Source organism: Lepisosteus platostomus, chromosome 14 (genome assembly GCF_059453375.1).
Source record: "Lepisosteus platostomus isolate fLepPlt1 chromosome 14, fLepPlt1.hap1, whole genome shotgun sequence".
NCBI lineage: Eukaryota > Metazoa > Chordata > Actinopteri > Semionotiformes > Lepisosteidae > Lepisosteus > Lepisosteus platostomus.
Window position 1 is genome coordinate 21,491,933 of NC_142624.1, and position 26,498 is coordinate 21,518,430.

Genomic DNA, 26,498 nt, shown 5'->3' on the forward strand with positions numbered 1-26,498 from the left:
CAGAGATTACAAGTTTGTGCTTTAAGTCCACTACTGCTTGAGGCCTTAGTAAATATTTCAAGTTATAAGAAAATATAATGTCAACTATGATTTGGTATAAGTCATAACAGATCATTCATTTGCAGGAGGGAGAGGAGCTGCATATGTAATCAACCTCAAGCAAAATAGAGGTTTAGTGTTTGTGCTAATGTTCTAATTATCATGTCAATGGCTAGGTCAATAAGGCCTCGGCTTTAAAAGCACTCCATCATCCCTAATAGACAGTCAATTAATGAATTTTTAGAAACTTCTCTTTAACATCTGCAGGTTCCTTAGTGTGCCTTCCTGTAAAGAATAGGCTATGCACTAAAAATGTACAGAATTATTTTTCACAACAAGAAACTGAATTTGACTTTATTCCTTATCATTAGTTTTCAAATGCAGATGTGTATGGCATTGGTCCCTTATTTTCTCGATCAAATCTTTCACTATAAATGCAGCTCCCACAGATGTCAGGTTAGTTATGTGAAGAAAGCTTCTCGCCCAAAAGGTAATTGGCAACCGACACACATTACAATCAACAGGTCTGAGATGAAGGCCGAATTCTCTTTGAGAACAGCTGGCAATTTTTTCCTAAATTAAAAATGTAACAAATCTCCAAATCACCAGCTCAATTTAATTTCTTAATCATTTTGTGAAGAAGGGTGACAGTGGCACTGTGGTTAGCAATGTTGCCTTGCATTGCTGAGGTCCTGAATTCAGTTTCAGACTCCAGGAGCTCTCTGCCTGGAATTCGTATATTCTACCCATGTTCAAGTGGGTTTTCTCCGGTTACTCTGGTTTCCTCTCACAGGCAGAAAAACATACTGGTAGGTTAACAGGCTCCTGGGAAAATTGGCCCGGGTGTGGGCGTATCTGTCTGTCCTACATTGGGCTCGTGTGGAGTCTGGGATACATCCTGCCCTGCGCCCACTGCTTAATGAGACTCCCCCATGACCCTGAAATGGATGAAGCGGTTTGAAAAAAGGAAGAACAGATTTAGTGGAAACATGGTTGGTACTCTATACTGTCAACACTATTTTCTTATATGAATATGAATCCACTGAATTAATTCACGGTTCCTGAAATCTTAAATTGCTTTATGTACAATATTTACAGACCGTATTGTGGTAACTCTCCATTATGCTAGAGGGCTTTGCCAAGCCAGCAGTCGGTGTATTGAATGTCTGTTTTATGCAGTTCACTGACTTGAACAGGACTAGTGCAGTGGGTTATGTAGTTCACTGACTTGAACAGGACTAGTGCAGTGGGTTATGTAGTTCAACTGACTTGAACAGGACTAGCAAGTTGTAGTTGAGGGCTCTACTCTCCACAGTGGTGATCGTGGTGATCATGAAAGCTCCCATGACAGGACGCTGGACAGTTGCTAAGCAGAGATACAGCGTTTGCATGGACACCTGCTTGACACCAGAGTAAAATCCATCCTTGCCATCTGCCGATCCTCGACAACAGATAGCAACTCCATAGAAATATCTTCTCGGACATTCAAACATTAAGAAAAATGCAGCAACTGATCTCATTCCTAAGATTTTTTCTCTTAGTTACAATAAGTCACTGGGTGTTTGAGCAGTGTGTTCAAACTCTACTGTGGTGACCTTTTCCATTGTACTCAGGGAGAGTTATCATGCATCATTTTCTTCACAAAGGTACACTCTGTATGTGCGTCAGCACTGCCGCATAAGGAAGGGGGAGCTGTTCACTACTGCGAGGAATTACATCCTTGCTTGTCACTGCAAAGACCAGCTCGAGTCACCCAGTCAAAAGTGCAGTAAAGTGGTTTGCTGAAAATTTGCATGACCTGCGGGTGTATGTTATGCAAGACATCCCTGTAAATACATGCACATTTCCTGATAAAATGATTCACAAAGAAGATCATTAAAATAATTGTATCTGATGTTTGATGTTAAGATCATTCAAAGCAGCTGGTTTTTCCAATTGAGCTCCCTGACGTGATAACTCAATTTGGGAGAAAAAAAAACAATGTAAGAAAAACAAACCAGACAAATATGATTTAAGAGTATTGTAGTCATGCAAACTGTAATAGCACCACATTTAAACTCAAACCAGACTGCTTCCTCTTGTGAAAACATTTTGCCAGGTGGAAAAAAAAACATGCCTTGAGTCCTACAATCATCTGTACAGAACAGGTTGGCAATGTCCTTGTCTGGCCTTTATAAATGTTTCAGAATGTTTTTCTTTGATGAAGGGACACAACAATCCATGCTGTGATTGGGTATTCCTCCTAGTTTCTTGAAAATTAAATGACTGTAGTTGCTAATATTCATTCGATCCACATTCCCAAAACCTGTGAGTGAATCATGTGTTTAACTCCACTATTCTCAAACAGGCTTGACACTCCAGTATGCACAAACATCCAATTTATTTTTCAACATTACATTGCTGCTTGTTTATTGTTTAATTCCATCAGCATAAGGCAGAGAGAAATGTCCATGGAAAACATAGAATCCACATAGCAATCGGCTTACAAAAGAAATATAAATAGATCAAGCTCAATTAAATGTTTTCTCATACCTCTGAACCACAGATTTGCTTTAGCATATCCTACATTATGACTGGTCATGGAAATTGAGTTATCTATACCACAATACCCCTCAATTTATCATATGCCCAATCACAAGAAGGTGAATATTTCTATGTTAATTGAATCATGTTCACCTTATCAATGGAAATTTAAAACTCAAAATAAAAACAGTAACAACCAGCCACTACTATACATATAGAAAATAAATCAGTTTAGCTATTTAAGTATGGGCTTGTATATCGACAACTATAGATCCTGAAGATGTTTTTACACCTGTGAAATAATATTTAATTTCCGTCAAAACTATTCAGTCAGCCATTAATACTGTTAAATGTGAAGTATATGAATCAAACATGAAGTGTATGACACAAAAGCTTCACTAATACCTGCTTATCAACACATTGGAGAATATGAAATACAGGTCATAGAGGTATAGTTTGATTTTTCCCATATTATAGTACAGAATAGATTCCAGCATGCAAATACAACATTGACACTGTGTGACGGTATTTCCATATTTACCCTTAGCAAAGGCCTGAAAAGCTTTTCAGCAAGTGGTTTCACAGAAAAGAAGAATGTATACATTTGTCTCCATTCTTGGAACAGGGATTTTAAGAGCAGATGGCGCATTACTTTATATTAATCCCTTTTCAAGCCCTTGGATTTTGTCTCGTATTGCTAACATTATAAAGAAAGAGTGCCTCTTACTATCCACGGGATCATGGTTCCATAAGATTAATAATCTCTTCAGGAAACTGCAAGAGCAATGTCCCTTTTGACTTTGCAACTTACACTCATGAGCATTTTTGTGTTTTGCATAACCAGCAGCTGCTTTGCCAAATTACAACTTCAACTCTAAGTTTACACCAAAGTATGCAGGAGTACTCATTTATAGTTTCATTTATAGTCACCAAGTCCTCAAAGTTCAGTTCTGTCAATTCAGTATTTTATAGAACTCTTCTCATTTGTTTTACATGCTGTAAATTTTGCTTTAAATGCAATGTCAGAAACTAAAAAAAATCAATAAAACAAAGTAACAAAGATCATGCCTGCAATGCAATACAGAAAGCTGTAAATCAAATATTTTGGAATGCTGATCTCCCATTAATGGCCATTGTCGGTGTATTCAAATCTTGTTTTGCACATTTATGATAAATTTCAGCAAACAGACAGAATCTTCTGTCTCTTAAGTTAAGATCTTTAGGAACTGACATGGCCAAGTACAATTTATACAGTCAACTTATACATATAATTTATACAGGCTGTTACAGTCTGATTTAAAAAAAAAACTAACTGTACACATGAAAAATCAAGACTCATTGTTTAGGAAGATGGGGGGGGGATACAATTCTTATTCCACAAAAATATATTTTTTTAAAGTTATTGTTTGATAAACATACAGATACACGATTGCACACTTGTTTACCTGAATCTGATCTAAAAATTTCAGCTTCAGAAGTCATTTCTATTTGAGTCACGAAACTGGTCCTTGTGTGCCAGTCTTAAATATCTTCATGCTTGGTTTCCTAATGTATGCTGATGTGCCGTGATTGCAGAGCAACTGGGAAAGAAACATTCAGTCAGACAAACCATGTGCTCACCTGCTGATAGGAACACCTCCCTACTGCAGACAAAAGCTGGTTAACACTGTTGCTTATTCCACCGCTTCACTGATTCAGGGGTCATTTTCAAAACACCTTGTACTTTCTTTTCTCCTTAACACATTTCCTTCCATCATCTCCAGTATGGAACACTTCCTTGCTATTGCACCGCCTTCATTCTGTGCTTCTGGTATCCCGTGCTCAATGATCTTCACAGTGACAAATCAAGATAACCTTTGCAAATTCTGCACCTACCCTTTTTTTTCTTGAACTTTAGCTACCTGATTCGGAATTCTTACGGGGGATGCTATTTCAGGAAACAGGACTGAAGTTCCTGTCCGCACAAAAACAAGTCAAGTGCACTCCAATGACAGGCCCTTGGGATTCTTGTGAGGACAGCACTTAGAAGTGGACTCTCCCTATTGTACTGCCTAGTAAAGGCTTTTATGCTAAAAGCTTTAATGCCATCAAAATCTCTGAGTAAGGCTCTCCAGGACAGAATATGACGTTTCACAAATCCCTTCTTCCATCCATTCATTCATTTTCCAATCCACTTTATCCAATACAGGTTTGTGGGGAAGTGAAGCAAAGCCTATCCCGGCACGCAACAGACACCAACAGGTCACACCCTGGATGGAACGCAGGGCCCACACAGACACACTCACACCAGGGCCAATTTCACCAGAAGCCAATTAACCAACCCACCACGTCTACGAAATGGTAGGAAACCGGAGAATCGGGAGGAAACCCATGCAAACAAGGGTCTTGTACAAAATTAGTTGGAAACTTAGATGCTAACATTTGTTTCATTTTTATACTAATAACAGAAGATAAACCTTTGTGAAGACATAATTAAGAATGTCAATGCCTTTTCATTGAAATGCCTTGAAAAAATGCACTTCCTTAAAATCAAATAAAATATGGCACACATTCACATAACATGACAACATCACAGAGACAAGTCTATCTTTGTATTAATAAGAAAATTCAAATACATGCTACAGCTTTTCCTAAAACATCAGTCTCTGTCCAGAGCTTGTGTTTTTCAAGCAAGAAACATATGTCACTGTGTACTGGGAACGAGAGCATTTTGACTGGTTTATGATGACAAGATTAATGAACAGTTCTTCACAACTCATCTTCATGTCCTACTCAGATGGTCGTTCCCTGGTTTTATTATCGACAGAGCTAGCTATACCGCCCCTTGACAGCCATTCCAGTTCTCATTCTCCGTTTAGGGATCAGGACAGACGTATCCTAATGCAGGATGAAATGCATCAAATCAAACATCCCCAGCATCTCTGTAATTCAACCATCCTCCAGGGAGTCACTCACAGTGATTGCAATAGAGATAAAAGTGCAGAGAGGGTAAAAAAAGCCACCTAGCATTGCAATCTCAGCTGCCTCAGGCTATACAAGGAGTTATACACTTCAATTCCTACTCTCTTCACAATGAGGGCTGGAAAATTTCTTTGCAGCTGTTGTGCCACTTCAAGAACTGTTGACCACACTGCTCCCTTTATTTTGGGGAGGACCACATTCATGCCAAACGTTTATCCATAATTTAGAATTCAGAACCTGTTAAATTTCAAGACGCATCTTTTCTGTTTTCAAACCACTCACACCAGACATCAGGTAAACACAGACGCCAATATCAGAACATATCAGCAAAGCTGCACTTTAGATCGTAAGAAAATCAAGAAAAATAAATGGATGGAACTCATCCTCAGCTCTGTGTGGATCTCCTTTTATACTGATCGCATGGCATCCTAACTAAAAGTAGTTTTCCCAGATAAAAGTTCCAAAACATAAAAGTGAACCCTCACACAAAAGACACACACGTCATGCTCAGATTGGAGATGAAGGTCGTAAGAAAGGTTTTTTGAAAGACTTTTGAGTTCATGAAATGAGAAGAAGAAAGCATTTCGATTTGTATTTTTCCAAACTAAAAACACAGGTTTGAACCAAAAGAAAAGGAAGGCCTACTACAATCCACCACAATTACCATACCAATGGTTAAATGGTACTCAAGGGAGTGTCTTGCCCTACAGGGACAGCCCAATTAATGTAACATACACTTGTAAAGATTACTATCCTGGAAAAAAAGAAATACATGACTGTGGCTTGGAAATCAGGAATATGATAAATACCACACAAAACAAGATTCTTTTTTAAGCAGCTGTCTGAACCATCTTACAATGATGAATCCTGAAAAGAAGCACATCTGTTCATCCTACACATTTTACTCAGCTCCTCCCATTAGCCTCTGACAACAATTCTAGGGCACATAGTTAACAATGATCAACAAAAGACCGAGCAATGCAGTTTCTGGTCCACATTAATTTAAATGCATAAGGAAGTCAAACTTGGCCAACTGTCTTAAACAGTCTTCAGCTATGTACTTTCATAAACCTTTACTGAATCTCTATGCAACCGCAGTGAACTGTGGCATATTAAGAAACCAGCTGGAATTAACTGTCACTTCTTCCAAGTTATGATTATGCAGAGGCTTTGGTCATACTTTGAACTGTAATTTTAAGTGCAGGCACTGGTGGTTTGACAGAACTTACATACCCTGAAAATATTTTTCTTCAATTCAAATAATTCCAACAGCCTGTCAAATTAGCCAATATAAAATCTATTTTATTCTAAATATTTTAATTTGGGAGTCTTTTGTCACTAGACACCTGCGAGACTGTGCTGAAACAATGGATATTGCCATTTACGTCTCATTCTTGACTGTAATATTGCAGTTCAAAGAGTCTTACATGCTGTATGGCCTGACCTTAAACATTTCTAAAAGGGAAAATGCTGAGAACATTTTGGTAACTGGGCACTTCTAAAGGAACAAAACACAAGAAGATCTTGTGACACTGGTGGAGTCTGAGACTCTTGATGAAGGTCACTGGACAACACTTGCACACCATAGCCTCATTTATACTAGTAAATCGATTGATAAACAAGCAGGGATCAGCTGGCATCTAAACCAGCTGTCACTGTCACCCTCTAGAAACTATATTTTGTGGGCTTCATGCCTATTGCACTTATCCTGAGCAATGCAGGGTAGGTAGCAGTTCCTTCTGTCAGTAAAGAGTATTTTGCTCCAGGCCACTTCAACAGAAAAAGCCCTGATGAAAATGTCATTTAAAATCGTCCACGAAGACAGCTCACCAGGGATTCATCCAGATCTCACAACACAGGTGCATAAGATTAGGGACAACCTCTGTATCATACCTAAATTCGGCATTGAGGTAGCACAGTCCTGCCTACCTAAAGTTCTCCCTTAATTCAATTGGTGAAGCAGTTTTACCTCTTCACTAATTGATCTTTTGTGTGGTGGGGCTCCTGGAGACATAATGGATATAATATGACAACCAGGTGCCTGCTGTACTTCCATAGTGGATTCTTCAAGATGAAGAGCTTTTTATAAATGTAAGGAATTATTAATTAAAGCCCGTGCTCCCCAGTGGCTCTAATTCAACATTTTATATTCCAAGACAGTGAAGTGTTAACAATGAGGCTGAAAAGAAAGAGAAGATTAATGTGTTTTCTATTGGAGCATGATGGTCAGAGGACATAGGTGAATAACCGCAGTCAGGCTAAGACCTGAAACCCAAAAGACGTCCTTCACGTGTGAATGCTAAAGGGATTTACGTTACATTTGTTTTTCAGTTTCAAAGACGGATATATTAATCATTTCAAAATATTACCAGAAAAAATGAGTTTGAGACTCATTTCAATTCTATTAAAAAGATTCCAGGCTAACATTTTAAATCTTTTAATCATGCACAAATTCAGTAGTAAGGTTTAAATACATATGATAGACATCGTCTCAATTAGGTAGGGTATTTAAGATAAATCCATTATCATTCTGCTTTTTAGATAGCAGACATAAACCACATCCATTAAGTGAAGAATCCTTAAAGGTAAGACTTTAGCTTTAGACATTGGCTCATACTTAATCCTAAGAATTAAACACTTTCTTCATTAACACATAACCACACTAACTTCACCATTTAGTTGGACAAAATAAAGAAAGAAAAATCAAAACAGGAAAAAGAATAAAATGATACAATTTTTAAATTGTGAGTCAACAAAGCAAAAAGATTTATTACTCTTACAGGCTGAGGATCGTATGTGATAAAATAAACAAGTACTGCTTTATGTTTGAGAGAGAAACTACTTGATTTTCAGAGGGTTATGGCTAAATCTTTTTGTCAAGCAATCGCTTGGACACTGTCTTAAGGAAACCCTTTTTTATAAACGGGATTTGAAAGATTAGTTACTTCACACCTCCATCACAATTTTTCATGTTGATTTATTTTTGTAAAGAAACTGTTACTGTGGAAGAATTTCATCACTTCCCACAGTGCATAAGAATTTAAGAATGGTAACTAATTAGAGGAGGTCATTTGTAACCATTCTTATGTTCTTACTGTATATGCATCCTCAGTGGATATGTAGCATAGTCCATCGCTGCTTCCCTGCCCGTTTCTTTAATGCTCTTCAAGCTCTACAAAACCTGTTTTCTAATATAACTAAACTACTTTTTTACAAGTATGGGTTTCAATAGTTTCTTTAATATGCTTTTGACAACTTGTAGTGCAAAGCGTGAAATTCAAGATAGTCAATTCACATGAGTACTGGCACTGAAGGTGGTAAGGGACATGCCAGAATTAAGAGAAAGCAAACATACAAAAACTGAAGCACACAATCTTGATTTCAGATGAGTTTAACTCAAAATTCAGTTCAGCTAAGAAAATATACACCTTATCACAGCATCTTTCCAATGCTGCCCAGGACAAAGGTTGAATTAAAAGATGTTTAACTCACTCTGTACTGTACTCTGTTGTACGTTACAGTTTTGCGGCCATTCAAAGACTATTGAGGAAATGATTTGTTTTCCTTGCATCAGACAGTGAGGGACTTCTTCTTAGACTATGAGGCTGTGAAGTATGTATTAAATTTTCACACCAGAGATAAAGGTTAATGAAAAAATTGGCTCTTCTTTCAGCTCTTCAGAATGTTTGTCTAGATTACGGCACAGAACTTGGTCATGTAAGCACAAACAGCAACTTTACCTCTACTGCATAACACTGTTTTCATATCTTTCTTAGAGTGATATGTTATAACCTTGTGCAATTGCAATGAAGGTATGCTGAATTCTATGATTCTCAGGGGAGAAACTGTTAAATGACAGACCTTAAAAAGTATTACTGAACAAGAGTGCGTGAATGAATCAGCAAGGTTAGCGCAATTTCAGCGAAAACCTTAATTTCCTTGCACACGTGTGCTTACTGCAGCATACCCCCACCCTCTCTTCTGAAAAATCTATGAGTCAGCATGTACAAGTCAGCAGAGGACTGGGCCCTGGGACCTGGGGCTGCTGACAGATGCTGGTGTTACTAACAGTCTATGGCTGCCAAGAGCTTTGTTGAATTTCTTTGGGGGAATGTCTTCAGACATGATCCTCCAATGGCACACACAGTACTTTTCATACAAACTCCACACAGGATTAACTGTACCCTATGCAGAGCCTGCCTGAGTCTGTAAAGAATACGTTATATTGTATGGCAAGAGTGCCAAAAGTTGGGATCTGCATTTATTAACTGGCATGACCTGATTAGCACATTACTCAGCATCACAAACCACTTACTAGTTAAGTTAGCAAATGAAAATTAAATGAGGCTCGTGAAGTGCTTCAGTGCTTTTTGTACAAAAAACGGTGTACTTCGCACATTAAGATATTATAAAGTGTGTACACTTTAATCCGGAAAAAACAGAAACGTGCACAAAACAGATCAAAACGAAAATAATTTTTAAACCAATTTGGGGGAAGGACACTTTTTGCTACTATAAATTATGCAAACCTGGTTAGATTTCATTGCACTGCAAGAACTTTAGAAGCTTAAACATTTATACAGGTGCAGCCACCTAGAATGCATGTCAGCAGCAAGCAAACTGGGTTATACTGGACTGCCGTCGCATTAAGCTACAGTATTCACTGCTCAAAGAAGATCAATAGGTGGCACTTCTGTTGCATTAAATTTTACTGAAACAGTAGCTTCATTTAATCTTTTTTTGTCTTAGTCTTATCATCATATTTCCTTAAATGTAGCATTTTATAAACATATAAAATACACAGCCTATTCTACAACTTTTGACTATTTTGACAAAACAAATTCTGAGTTTAACCTGGATTGGACCTCGGTTTTTTAATATGCCTGGTTTCATTAAAATTCTCATAAAACAAAGATTTTCATGAATTGTCTTTGGAACAGTTTGCAACCATGTTAATTATATTTATGAAGCCACTGTGAGGTGTAATGGAAAAGTAGTTCTGCTGGCTTTATAAACTTACAGTAGATCATTCCACGCAATGCATTGTGCTGTAGGTATCTGATGAGTTTTAATAAATTATAAAGTATAATCTTCTCAGTTTATCTGATATGTCCCCAATACAAAAGGTGATGTACAGTAGTGTGAAAAGCTGGGCACTAATTGCAATGCATCTTGTTTGGATTTTGATAGAAACTTAAAGAGGAAATTTTGGAAATTATTACCTGGTGTTTCACACAGACATGCTAATCTATCTTTCAATCATGCCATCCTACAGACCACCTCTCCTAACTCAGGCTTCTCTGACATGAGGAGATAAAGACAAAAGGTAAATATTTACAATACTTCAGAGTTGTGGCATTTATTTATTTTACATTATAGATACATGGACAAAAAAACTACATTTCCCCACATGCCACACACATTTACAAATTCAGTGAAAAAATACCCTCAGATATCCATCCTGTACATCAACTACAGTATAGTATTAGCATCTTTCTTTCAGACTGCCTTAATCTAGATATCACTTCTTACACCAATGTTTTGCAAGCGATCATTAATGCTATATGAAAATATTCGGAGTAGTGTGTACTGTACTTCAACGCCAAATTACAAAATTAACAATTTAAAAACAGTATATTGATCTAAATATAGTGTAGCCCGGTATCAGCTGCGATGTAACTCACAGTACGTGATTAAGATATTCAATTCACCACTCAAAGCCTTCATTTTAATGTGGTCTCTTTTTTATTTTTTACACATTTATTTGTTTTAAAATTCAATGTTTTAAAGCCAATATGTATAATAGATTTTTAATCAAAATCTAGAATTAAAATTTCAGTTTTCTAATTATTATGTATATGTAAATACTGATAATTCTCTATATTGTATGTAATTAAAAAATGATCAATCTGTTAGTGTTATACAATATTGCCACATACAGTATCTCATTTGGAATTGTGGTAGCAAAGTGGTAGCAGCATCCTGCCTCAAAAATGTAATGATTGTATTTAATGAAATTGTCACCAGTAAAGTATATATATATATTGTACCATATCATTTGCACAGGAAAGCACTAATAGGTTAAAATACATTTATTTTTATTATTAAAATAAGATTTGTCTGACAATCACTACAGTACTTTAAGGATTCACGGCACCACCTCGCAGTTTTACAGTGCTGCATCACATTAATTGTAGGATTCAGTGCTAAGCAAGCAAAAGAAAATTCTTGAAGTTAATCACTCACTGCTCTCACTCAAATATTTAAAGGTGCTCCACATTTATGGGTATTGATCGATGCCAAAAACAAATGACTGGTTAGGTAAAATGGATTTTAAGTTGTATGACAGTGCCTGCAAAATGTACTACTGTATGTAGAAAGACATTACTGAAAAGGCAGACATTTGCTTGAAACATTTCAGACAGCCATCATTAACCAGATTCAATTCTCCTTTAAAAACTCCAGTGATAGCAAAAGGAACACAAGCGTTTTTCTTTTTAGCTGATTTGTGTTTGAAATCACATGTTGTTTTACTACTTTTCCAAAGCGCACACAACTTTGATTTGATGAACTGAGGTGTGCTAACAGTTGCTCTTCTATTGGCATTTTCTCTGTTCTTTTTTTTAACAAAAGCAAGTGCCAAAAAAGATTTGACTTTGAGGGTTCCAATATTGTCCGCTTTGGGCATTTAGCCCACATAAAGAACAAAGTCAAATAAAGCTGCATAATTGCATATATTGACAGGCTAATAAAAGCTGAAGATTGCATTGAAAACCGAACCGAGCTTGCCTTTACATTGGTCAGACCCTCCAGGGCATGGATAGAGTACATTGGCAGCTGAGTTCAGGAGAGAGAGAGAGGCAGGTTGGCATTTAGGATTTTATTTCTTTGCGTTAATCATTTTATAATAAGGTCACATTTCAAAGCAAAATTTTCTATTTCTGCCTATATGTAATGCATGACGTTCACTAAAGCCTTTTATTTCTAAAATGAGTACTTTGGAGATTTTAGACACGAATGATGAGCATACAAAAAGTAAACTACGTATTCTTACCCACACGAGAATTCAAGAGTTTACATTTCACTGCTATGTAGCCACAGCAACAGGGTTGCTTTCTTTTAGCTTCCAATAAATTTCAAGAATCGATAAATTTAAAATTTGTTGTACCATTTTCATTCTATTTCTGTAACTGATAAAAATAAGCATTTTTAAAAAAACAATGTAAAACAGCTGGTTATGTTTTAAAGCAGAAAGCACAGCCGAGGAAAAAAGGGCATTTCCAGGAACAGAAGAGATAGGCTGTTGAGGGTTGGTTTCTTAATGAACTGATGTTACCATTTTCACTGGGTTATAGGATTTAAATGGATGGTAAAATGGCTACAGTGTGAATTTACACAGTAACATTACATTAATTAGTACAGTATTACACCTTAAGGTACAGTATAATTCTCTTGTACAGTATATCAGCACAGTTAAGATGTAGTGTTATTGCCTTTCTGAGGTGTTGTTTTGGGTTTATGCTGGTAAGGAAATGTTCCAGGAAGCAAGCTGAATAATGTTGATATTGCATGTTTATAAAAATGATCACAAGGTAGTAGCTTTTCACTGCCACTTAACAGGTCTGTGGAGCTAGAATAAGGTTCTCACTGAGGTTATGAAAACAACAAGAGAGACAATGAAAAGCAATTAAGATGTTTCCTGTGACTGAAAAAAGCAGCACAGAGTGGAGTTTACTGACAGTAAATAGAACAGCACAATAAAAGCAGCAGAAATGTTTATAAACAAATGTTTGTTGAAAACCTTCAATATTTTGAGTGAACTTTAATCAGATTTTGAAAGATAAATGGCACAGTTCTCCAGTCAGTCCTTCCATATTATAGGTTTAATATATATGTTAAAAAGTATATACAGCATATCAGATATTGAATCATATAATTGAGGGGAAATTATTCTCTCTTCAATAATGTTATACAATACTGTTAATAAAAAGTGTCAATGCCATTTATTCATCAAAAAGAAAGACAATATTACATTAGAAATGAGCATGTGTATATGTGTTATGTCTCTCAAGAGTGTTGGGATGGGTAGGCAAATACTGTATATATGTGTGTGAAAATGGAAAAGAAGATTTTTTAGGCTATCATGTTTGTATCCTGCTTGATTTCTTTTATTCACAAAATCTTAAACATCTCATCATACATCTAAGTACAACAGACTCCACAAGATGTTAGTAGACAGAAAGAAAGAGGCAAAACTAACCCAGAAAAGGATCAATTTTCTTTGGTCAGTTTAGATTTAATCCTTTTAAAACGTTGCAAGACAATAAATCTATGACTAAAACTGGTCAGAGTCACTACCTATAGTATGAAAAAGGTCAAAGCAAACACCTTAGCACTGTATACAGAAGAGAGTATATTGGACTCTTTATACACTATGAGAAGCACCTTCTTAGAAGGAGCTGTCGTTTCACAGCACATGAGAAACTGCTAACACCAGGGCCCAGACAAACATGTCCTTTTCAAGTTTAATTTGTGACTTGAGTCATTAATCAACCTCAAAGATGTCATTAGGAACATTTACACAGTGTTTCTCAGCATAGGAACAAGTTATAGGTTTATTCCATGCTGAAAAGATAAGAAAGAAAACACAATGTTTCGGCCGTGGAGCCTTCTTCAGGTGTGGGCTTTCTCGGCATAGGTTTCTAAGCCCTCTTTATAAGAGAGTTGGTCAGACCAAGCAAAACCAAGCACTCCTGAATTTACTCCGTGAGAGAGATTAACTCCAGAGCGGACGATGGAGCAGCACTGCTGCTGTCTGCTCCTGTCACACACAGCAATCTGGCAATGGAACAGCTGAAATGTTATGACACAGTCTACAAACGTGCCAGTCTAGGAAGCGATGTTAATTCTGCCAAGGTTGCAGTAGCATTTCATTTCACTAACGGCAATCATTGAAGAAATGGGTGCTGTGCAAGGGGACCAATAATAATCAAACCTCACTTTTAATCTAAGCTGAGCTGTAGACAGCATTTATGTGGTCATTTACCCCTCTCTTAAATATTGGCATTTCCTGATAACCTCTGAAATCCTACTTTTTTTCCAGAAAAGGCTTGCAGCGGTATTGAACTTTCAAAACTAAATTTAAAAAGGGAAGCAAAGGAGCATCCCTTTACATAACCTATGGAGAATACAAATGTTTTTTTAATGCATATCATGATGAATTTAGGACACATTAAATGCACATGGTTAAAGAGAAAGCCGTAAACTCATAAAGGTGCATATTCTCTCAGTAAATAAGTAGATTTATTCGGACGCTCAATGCAAGATCTTAATTACCCACGTGGAAATAGCAGCATATTACACTGACTAAGGTCTCTGGTATTGACTTCCTGTTCACATCAACACCCCTTCAAGAAAACAACAAAATGTCAGAAGATGCTATGAGCTCTGCAAAATATAATCAGACACTTTCAGGGTTCACACAGGAGGTAATGCACATTTCCAGATGGGAAAACATGATCCCGGTAAGACCTCATCTGCCAGGCCTGATTTTGCAGTTTATGATTAATTTTTTTCTCCACATTAGGGATGGACACCCTCAACAGCAATGAAAGAAACCCTACATAATAAACTACAGACAAATAGGCTGAATTCCCATCCTTGGTTCTCAATGCAATGCGTATTGTAAATCACACACAGCTCTCTAAGGACAAGAATTCTGTTCGACTTCAGAAAAAATATCTCACTGTGATGCCTAACACACTGGTTATACCCAAAGGCAGGGGCGTTGAATTCCGGACCTGAAAGGTGTTTCTATGCTAACACAGGTCTAAGAAACCTAGATCAACCAATTTTTTTAGGTTGCCCACAATTTAAAGAAACTGGAGCCACACTACATGGATATTGGTACTGGGGTCCACTGGGGGACACTGCAAAACAAAATGATCTATGTTAAGGTATTATGTAGGCTACAACAGAAAATGATTATCCCATTTTAAGTAATACAAAAAGGAAAATAAGCAAAGGTTGCAATATGTTACTGTCTTGTAAGCTACATTTAAAAACAATTTATTTTAAAGAAACAGTTTAATCTAAGAGAAGATATTTTAATTTCTACTTGTACTTCATGCTTTGCATCCATTTAACTGTACTGGTATGGCAATAAAGTCTTCTTTTTAAACCAGGATCATCTCTGGCCACACATGCAGTTCAATACAGAGGCCAGTAGGGGGCCACATTCAATGACTTTGTGGATTAATGGAACCAGTCTTAGTAATTTAGAGGCAGCTGAAGTCACAGCAGTCTTCCAGCTCTGGCACTGTACACCCCCAGTCTGAGGGCTACTTCTCTTTTGTAAAGGAGTTAGACTGCACTACAAAGACCTCCTAATAGCAAAAAATAAAGAATGTCCTGAAACTGTCAGCATTTATACTAAGCATGAATAAATTACATTAAATAAAATCGCAAGTAATCAACAAAAATATTACAAGCACGCTGTCTACAGCAAGTCAAGATTATACATAATATCATCTGTCATGGCAGAGTCTTTCGTTTCAAGACTGAAACCTTAGAAATGCTGCATGCTGCTTTATTCATAACAGTGAATGTGATAAGTTTTTATTAGTACGTATTATAAGCTTCTTATAACTGGCCTAACCCAAAGGTCTTAGCTGGTCTTTGCTGTGTAACTCTACCCAATTTGTTCTGACTGTTTTCTGTCCTGCACTGCTGCTGTCATCTTACACTTGCTTATCTAAAATGAAGTTTGAAACATTTGAAAAGTTTTGTCATTTAAAGCTTCTTACCTTGTTTCAGTACTCTGAACCAGCCTCACACACAGAAAGTAGGTGTAGATCTTCTTAAAATGTCTCTGAGGTCCGCTAATGGGACTTACAGCCCCACCCTGTAAATAAGAGATAACATTTCTGTTAATGCTCTATAAGTTAAGTGGAGCTTTGTGTACAAAAAAAAGATGAAATAGGAAGCCGAACTCACAACTTATTCATCGTTTTTATGTTTTAAAACACAAATGGATGGGCAATTAGCATATATATAGAAACTTGCCTGGCTAACATCCCCTGACCACCTATCTTAGTAGCGCATTAAGCAAACCAGCATAATACACTGCCAAGTCAAAAAGTTTAACCATAACTGCTGGAACCTTAATTTATTAAAGGGAAATAAGCTTCCTACTCTCATTAGAGGTCTGGAGACGAAGAAAACAACAGAAAAACATCTCCCTGCCAAAAAGAGAACAGCTAAAAAAAACACACACAGTATGTTATGTGCAATTAAGATGCAATACACATTACTTAGCCAGACTTCAAATATAAAAGATTAACTGACAATTTGAAATGAGCCCTTGTCATTGCTGAAGGCATTATAGTGACATTACAATACATGGCGGTAATACAGACTGACCATTATTAATCTACGAAATATGTCAAGGAACCATGTGGAAAAAAAGTTAAATTAATCCAAAATCAATGCTGTGATACTTTTGCTATGAATTTAAATTGGAAAAAAAAAGTTTGTGTACAGTATGGTGGGTATTTCCAACAAAATAAAATCTCTTTATTAGAAAACTGACCAACTTACAATGATGGAGAAAGATCTAAGGTATAGGGTGTTGCCACCTTGTAACCTGATCTCATCAGATCTTAAAAGCTAAGGAAGGATAGGAGACCTCTAACTTAGGAAAACCAAGTCTCTGCCATAAGTGAACTCTTCCCTCTTCCCCAATATGTGACCAGGGACACAGCCCGGTAGGAGGTGCCGTCCTTTGAAGGAGACTTCATACCGAAGTGTGAACTACTCGGTCAGTGAAGTTTTTGTGCCAATGTCCATAAGAGTAAGGGTGTCAACCCCACTGTCCTGGCTAAATCTGAAAATCTGAACAACTTAGAGTTTCCCATTAATTCACATGGTGAAGTGCTTTCTCACTTCTCCACCTGGTAAACACTGGACATTCAAGTGGGCCCCGTCCTATAGGAAAGTTATTTAAAATGCAAAATAAATGTAATGAATTGACCTGTGATATGAAGGATTATTTTATGATTACCCAAGATGCATAACAATTCATAAAAAATACAGGATATACCATACCGCTATATTTGTATAATATAGTTAATTAATTAATCTCTGGTGTGAAATTCATTATCAACAGTTGCCATTGAATGCATTTTCTGTGATTTTACTAACCACTGATCATGGCTACTTCAAAAGCATGATGTATTAAATTTGTGGTTAGTGTGTGGTACTCTGTAGCACTTGAGGGTTTCATATGTACTGTATGTACCACAGTGGAAGAAAAAGTAATACAGAAAACTTAAAGGGGAAAATCATGTTGTTTGTAGCAAGGAAAAATAAATCACAAGCAGGTGTATTTTACCGAGACATTAAACATTACCAAAACAAACCTGAAGTTATCAAATGTCTTTTCCCAGTAAAGATTTATCTAGAATTTCTGGTAAATTCAATCCACTTTAAACACATTATGGATCATTACAGACAGAGATACATGATAGACAAGACAATTCCATCCATATAGGAGTCTATAAGAGTGCACAGCATAGAGATTCTGATGCTGAAACTCAGCAGATTAATGTCTCTCAATCTCAATGCTACAAGTCTGCATAAAATTTTAGCACACAAAAGGCCATTATCAAGGTGCTTTAAATCCAAGAAATCAAAGTGATATGTAGCAATGCTTGCCTGCAGGCACAAGAGAATTCCATCCAAAAAGAAAAATGTCTATTAATCTTTCTTCTGGCTTTTTCAACTATTACTTACGTTAATCGACTGCAGCCTTGCACTGCAAAGTAAAACATACGCAAGCTGTAGTCAGATTCCAATTCATGAAAGGGAGATCTAAGTTCAGCCATTCACATTCACACCAGTGAAGCAGAACACAAGATTGCTATTTCATTTTTAAGGGTTCTCTTGATAGGAATGTTAATTGAGGTTTAACATTAAAATACCAAGGTCTCATGCTGCTTCCTAAAAACTATTTCATGCCATTAAAACAGCCATAGGTAAAACAAAATGCCTGTCAGAAATGTAGCTGAAACCAAGTTTATGTTCATGTCTGGTTAATTATTGGGTGTATATGCATTTTGAGTTCATTTCATGATTATGTGGTATTGCTTTTTAAATTCTTTGTATTGAGTGTGATTTCTGTTGTGAAATGGATAATATGAATGACCTTTTGCATAGGTCCTTTCCTGAGACAGCACCTGCAGGTATTTTATATGAAAGAAAAAGCATGAAAAACACATATACAATTTAAACACAATACATAAAACCATAATTAAAACCTTTACATTAACCTTATAGTGGCTATAAAAAGTATTCGTCCCTTTTGCCATTTTTTACATTTTATTTTGTTACATCATGGAATCAAAATAGATGTATTTGGGAATTCTTAGCACTGATCAACACAAATTACTCTGGAAGGTCAAATAATAAAAACGGCTCAAAAACTGAAAGAACTGTATACTGTACACACTTCTTCCAACCTTTTCCAACAAAATATTTTAGTGCAATCTCAGTGACTAAAGCACCAATGGTCTCATTGAAACTATACTATGATTTTAAATGAATATTTCTGAACATAGCAATACAGACCTTGTAATTTTGTGACCGAAAACTGAAAAATAATGTGTGGTTCAAGAGAAGTGCAGAAATTTAAATTTGTAAAAGTGAATGGAAAGCCAGCATTTTTGTAAAAGAAGTTGCTGTTGCCAAAGAGCAATAATAATAGCTGTACAAGTGAATGTACTGCTGTTTTATATTGCTAATATGTTGCAAATATTGTTCCATTTTTTTCTATGCTAACTTTTTTCGAATTTCTGGGTATTTCTGTGCTTATATGTTGTACCGTTTTAGAATAACAGCATTTTTTGTGTTTAATCCCCCCATTTCAATGAGCATAAGTATTACACCAAACCGGCTGCCAAGTGTTTCTTATTGGTCAGGTGTTTCCTGTTGCATTGATTGTGCACACATAAAAGCGCCGTGAACATGTAGGGTTGGATTTAGCCTTTGTTCTTCCCTTTGAAGTAAGAAGGTCTAAGCCAACACAAAGACTAGAGAACTGTACTGTTTATGAAAGGAGAGCAAGCAATTCGGATGCTAAAAAAGTACTCCATCAGAACCATAGCTCAGAAACTAGGCACAGCAAAATCAACAATTTGCAACAGGAAGAAAACACAGGTGTACTTAGCAGCCAGGTCGAGGAAAACAAATATAGTTGATGATAGAAAATGTATCAAGAGCTGTGAAGAAAAACTCTAAGACAACTGTCGCTGAAATCACTAACAACCTCCACAGTACATGGGTGACGGTATCACAATCTGCTGTCCACAGAAGACATAAAAATCAAAATGATAAAGGTTAAACCGCAAGATGCAAACCTCTCATGAGTACTAAAAATAGAAAGGCCAGATTACAATTTGCTGAAATATAAAGATGAGCCAGTAGAGATCTGGAATAAAGTGTAACGCACAGATCAACCAAAATGATGGCAGATGAAAGTGTGGAGAAAGGAACAAACGGCAGACGATCAAGAGCATACCGCTTCACCTGGGAAACATGGTGGAGGTAGTGTCATGGGCTGGGCATGAATGGCTGCCTCAGGAACGGGCTCACTCATCTTTATGAGTGATGTATCTAATGATCACAGCACCACAATGACTTCAGAAGTGTACAGAAACACTATGAGTCCAAGAAAATGCCTCCAGATTCATTGGCCAGCACTTGGCCATCATGCAGCAAGACACACTGCCAACATAACCAAGGAGTTAATCAGATGAAAAAGGTGGAAAAGTCTTTGATTTGCCAAGTCAATCTCCTGATTTAAATCCAATCAAGCATGCATTTCACTTGCTGAAAAGGAGACTGAAGTCAGAAACCCCCTAAAACAAACTGTTACAGAAAATTGCTGCAGCAATTGCTGCAGGCTTGGCAAAGCTTCTCAAAAAAACAAACCCAGATTTTGGTGATGTCAGTGAATCGCAGGCTTGATGCAGTTATTGCGTGCAAAGGATCTGCAACCAAAAAACTAAATTTTATACTACTTCATTTTACTTTCAGTTAATTTGTCCTAATACTTATGCTCACCTAAATAAGGTGTTGGAACAAAAAGTGGTATTATTCTAAGATGTTAAAGAATATATGCGCAGAAGTACTGTATCCTTAAATAAAAGGAGATATTCTATGATTTTACTGTATATTCATCTTTTCACCTCAAATGTGTACTGTTTGAGTACAGTGAAAATAGCAATTTTGACTTTATTGTTCCAGTACTTATGGAGGTCAAAGTACACTCAAACCCCAGTATAAGAACATTCGATATGCGATTATTCGATAATCCTAACATGAACATGAAGAATTTATACCTTGTAATTCGTTATAAGAACAAAATTTCGCTAAACCGAATTTTGAAGTTCGAAAGTGACCGATTTTGGCCGAGAATCTCCTGAACTCAGTGCCACCGAACAGCTGCTTGTTTCTGCAAGACGGTGCAAGACACCGTGGTTAAGGACACTGTGAGGCAACAGTGCTTTGTTTACAATCACAGTAAAAGCTCATTTTCAAAGTGTTTTTTGTGTTTCTTTTGTAGCTGCTGCTGGGTCTTAAGAAAGAGAAAAAGATTCTTTGTCATAATAGTCAACAACAGTAGCTTGTTACGAGAGAATGAAAAATGTAAATATGACATCATTAATGATTTTGCAGCTACAGTAGCTTATTTGAGTAGAACTGAGTTGTTCACAAAGCTTGCTTTAATGTTCTGTATGGTAATACACATTTAGGGTGGTTTTTGAGTGAACCTGTCTTTGGTTTGGAATGGGGTGGAATTTTCCCCATAAGAAATAATGGAATTTTCATTTTCGATTTACGATCTTCTGCCATCCAAAAAGATTTTCAAGAACAAATTAGGTTCAGATACTGGGGTATGAGTGTAATGAGCATCTCAGGCTATAGTTTACTAATTGATACATACTGTACATTTATCCATCACTACGGCTTAATTAAATGAAATCCATTCCTCACAAACCATCTGGAAAGGATGATTTCGTATAATGAAAATTATAGTCTCATTAATTTACATTTAGTACGACTACTTCCCAAGGTCTAGAAACACATCCAATAAAATCTTAAGAGAACTAACTTTTTCAAGATAAGAATCTTTTCCGCATTTAATATTTAATCAGCACATTTAACTTAGTATGTGGTTAACAAGATAAATAAAATGTGTAAAATCTGTAAACTGTGGAAAAACTGGCACAAAGCAGATATGTTGGAGGCAATGTAAGTTCGACCATTTGCCTTTTTCTATTCAACTTTTACAGCTGAGGAAAAAGCTTTTCTTATTTTCTTTGATTTACTTTCTTTGGTTTTCTACGACTTGATGCACTTGCAACATATTTTAAAGACAAAATATTAGAAATAAGGGAGATACTAATCCAAACATTTTCTAACCGTTTTATCCAATTCACGATCATGAAGGAGCCAGAGCCTATCCTAGCTGGATACACCCTGTACAGGAAACTAGTCCACCACAGGGCCCTAACAGACAAACACATACACGTGCACCAGGGCCGATTTTCTCAGAAGACAATTAACCAACTAGCATGTGTTTGGACTGTGGGAAGAAACCCGAGCACATAAAAACTCAGGGAGAACATGCAAACGGCACACAGTTAGCACCTCAGGTTCATAATTGAACCCAGGGCCTCAGCGCTGTTAGGCAGCAACACTTAACCACTGCACCACAGTTCCGCCCATAAGGCGGAAAAAAAATATCTCAAGGAAATGCCTTTAAATCATATCTGTCCCACCCTGGAAAATGAGTTTGATTCCCTTTATTCCACAGAACAGCAAGGCTGATATTACTTGATTAATGCCAATTTATGTGCAAACATAAATGTATTATCTGCACAAAATAGTTAACTGATTCCATTCTTACAGAGAATCTGTCTCAACAGTAAAAACCCCTTACGAATCTATGGTTTCACATATTAAGACATAGGTCAAGTGGGTAGCTGCAGTCGACACAGACAAAAAAGTTGTTTCTTTTCCTCTTTTCAGCACAAAATAAACCTTAACTTGTTCCATATTAAGACATATCTGACCTTCATCTAGTCCTCACCAACTCCTAAGTAGTTTGTGTTGGAGTGAATTTGCTAAGGCTTTATGGCCCTTCCCAGACTGATGAGCAGAAATGATTCTTTCTCTAACACCATCACAGGTATCTTTTGACCTAGACATGATGTGTTACCATAAACCTGAATGCTCCAGACCAAACGGACAAAGTTTTTGATTTTATATACTGATGGAAGCACTTCCTGATGATCAACTAATTATGTGCACTTGTTTAGCAGCACCTGTTTGTAATTTCCATCTTAACTGATATGGAAGCAGAAAGGGCGCACTTACTTTTTCACACAAGGCTTCTGAATGGTGGCTGATTTTTTTTGTTAAATACATAACACACATTTTACTTTGTCATCTGGCACATGAGGTTAGATTTATCTCCTGTTGACTTGGTGAGGACTAGGTGAAGGTCAGATATGTCTTAATATGTAAAACCATGGAATCTGAAGAGGGTGTACTTTTTCACATCACTGTAATCCACGACAAAGCAATAGTTCCAACAACCTTCTCAAACCTATTCAGCAAGATAATATGAAATGTAACTATAAACTGTCCTGTAACTGATACAGAAAGTACAATTCTAGAAGCTCAGTCCAAAATAATGTTAGACATCAGCCAACAGCTGCTGCACTGATTCAGTTAGTTCTGCTCTTTTTTAACAGGGGGTTAATTATTGTTAAGTTTAAGGGATGAGAAAACAATTGGGAGTAAATGGTGTAACATTCAAAAAAAGGCCTATGTGGAGGATAGAGTACATTCGGTGTAAACTCAAAAGTAAATAAATCAAGGACGAACGTGGAGTCTCAAGATATGATCTGACTTGTGATGTTATTATTTTTTGATAGTGTCAACCATATTACGGTGAATGAAAAAGCAATCTAACGTAATTCTTTTTGTATCCTCCCACAAAGAACCACGACAGAGAGCACTATCTTCTACGTTAAGCCCTTCAATTACAGTTATTATAATTTCAGAACCTCTACTTGCTAATTACAATTTAAGCAATGTGTCAGCCTTCATATTGTTATAATCTATGAAACCAGCTATTGTGTTCAATAACCATATTACTTGGAATGCACAACAGTCATTTAACAAGGCTTGTATAAACCCTACATGTCTGAAGGCCTAGAGAAGAAAGAAAAAAAGATGTCTGGCACAATCATTCTGATATGTCTTACAGTCTATTAGAACATGTGAGAGCTCTGAAATGGTCATGTTTAGCACCCTCATTATCCCCGTTGTTTTTATTCTCTGCAAATCAGATGTTGCCTCATTGCTCAAACTAACAATTTGGTAACAGTGGATGATGAATGTGATTTATATTCCATTTTATCCTTTAAAGCAGTTGACCTGCTCCTCTCAAAGCTGTGATCAACAGTTAATCCTGTCTAATAAGTAAAGTAAGTACTGATATCTTGTACATTTGAAATAAAATACAGTTTAAAAGTCTTAAAAGCTAAAATTATGTTACAGGGGCACAATGTTCATTATGGTTTAAAATTATAATACTGTATGTCCTTGGTGTTGCAGGAATTCAGTTTTTGATTCACTGTAAAAATACCAATGTTAGGCTCACACATTTCAGCATGTAAAGCAGGATATCAGGGGCCACTCATTTAAAGTTCCTTACACTCTACAGATACTACTGAATAAAGTGTACTTTTTGACCATCTATTCGTCCACATTTACTTCTCAGTCCTGTTACTGGGCTTGCTATACATTTCTACCAGCTGTTTATACAGTTTAGCATTCACAAACACACAACTAAATCCTGGGTTCTTTGCATCATGAAACTAATTTGCTTCTACTTCAAAGAAAAATCTTGGTTGCAAATAAGCTGATGGTTTATCAGTACCTCTGAAAAGTATTCAGCTAGAACTTAAGTTGTATGAGTCAATAAATCCCTTCCTTTTACACAATGATGATTTGAGAAGTAAACAAATCTGAACAATTTGGCGCTTGTTTGATATTCATTTTGCCTTGTAGTTCAATTTAAAAACATACCGATGATGTATTACTGTTCATTTGCTTCACAATCTGATTGCAATGTTCATATGTTTTTACTTTTATTACTATGCATTTTCACAGTATTTTTTACAGTTTACACAGCAAATCAAATACACCTGTATTAATGGTAGGCCTGTATCTCATCATAGCCAATAATATATTGTCCCTGTAAACACACATAAACCCCCCTGACATTCATCAAGACACACTTTCTACATGGACTGTTGCCAAGAAAACCAAATAACACTCATCTTTTTATAAACTCTGGCTTCAGTCGTGTCATTTTTTTATAACTTTACTTGTATAGCAATAATATATACTTCACTTCTCTCAACTTTCAGAAGGCACTACACCCCAAACAGCCAACTGTGTGCTCTGCTGTTAATATCACACAGATTTAAAACACAAAGAGTAAGCTTTTATATCATCCTTTATTCACAACCTTCTGGTTCAATCAAACAAAATCATATGTTTAACCCTAAGATTCCTGTACTTTGGTTTATGGAACAATAAGAAAAAAGTATCAAGTGTCCAATCAAGATAATCGGTTTTCACTATGAAATAAAGAATATTATAAGGCAATCTAAGAATGACATCCTGGTGCAAAAAATGGAAACACAGTCTAACATATTCTACTACCTAACCAACTAATGACTAATCCTACCCAACTAATTCCAAGAATGACTAGGATTCTCCAAGTGACAGCGAAAAAATGGCCAAGTCTAAATAAGGCTATTGTAGGAATAATCGCTTGGGGATTTCATTGCTCTTAGCACACACATTGACACCTCCAGCTTTTCGGGCCTTTTGTAGGCATGGGGTGCCGTTACTGAGGAAGGCACCTCTCCTCCAGGTGGCGCCAAGTCTCCAGTAGGGGGCTGTATTGCCTGTGACGTGTTAAGACCAGTGGCTCTAACGTAGACGGGTGAGAGAAGTTCACCAAAACGTCTTAATTCTCCCCTTTGTGAGGTTCCAGGGGTCATAGCTGCTATTCCGAGAGGTGAAATTACACATTATTATGTAATGGGTAGAACAAAAACTACTGTATTTATGATCCTAAATTTAAAGTAAAAGAAGTGTGAGAGGACCCATAATTTAACCACTACTATGTGTCATTAGACACTGGGAAGAAGTGGAAGACAGAATAAAAAATTACAACAACAATTTTCTTTCTCACTAAAAGTTCATACAGAATCCCCCTGTCTTGGGTTTATTTATTTTTTTTGGCTGCTAGAAGTTTATTGATTTAAAAACTTAAATACTGGATCCTGAAGGACCCGCTCCTGCAATATCTAAAAGGCAACAGTAATAAAGATGACTATAGATTCATGTCACAAAATTATCAATTGCTTAAAATTACTTACTTGGAACTGCTATAATTCCTATTAAGCACTCTATGTTTCTTAAAGTCATTCAAGACTTAAATGGATTCAACTCCACAACCAATGTTAAATTAAAATGGCTGAAACTTGAAAGTTGGGCCACATTGGAATTGCTTGGAATCAAGCAGTCTATAATTAATGTTGATTAATGGGCACTGCTGTTGCCTCCTGCAATGTCCTCAGGACACCCTTCTGTAACGATTTTTAATCAGTGGGTTTTGTCCCAATAAAATATTTTAAGCACAACAAATATGCAGGGACAGGAGAGGTGTTTCTCTTTGGTGCTGCCAAATCCTGCAGGCTCAAATCCCACAATTTCTACAACTGTCTCAGCCCACACAAGCTGCTAACCGTGAGGCATGATGTTAGAGTCAGCACAGCTCCATAACCTTACTGGGCGTTTTGTGATTCTTTTTTTTAAAGAGTGAA

The 26,498-nt window shown here is 36.6% G+C and overlaps 1 protein-coding gene across 4 annotated transcripts in view; it reads right to left on the bottom strand.

Annotated features, from left to right (window-relative positions):
- The window catches only part of LOC148648978 (double-stranded RNA-specific editase 1-like), a 171,891-nt gene that overhangs the window by 90,989 nt on the left and 54,404 nt on the right, over nt 1-26,498 (bottom strand). For all 4 annotated transcript variants that reach the window (XM_088604990.1, XM_088604989.1, XM_088604988.1 and 1 more), the window contains exon 3: nt 16,329-16,426. The gene's annotated coding sequence lies outside the window, so the exon portion shown is untranslated. The remainder of the gene's footprint in view (nt 1-16,328; nt 16,427-26,498) is intronic.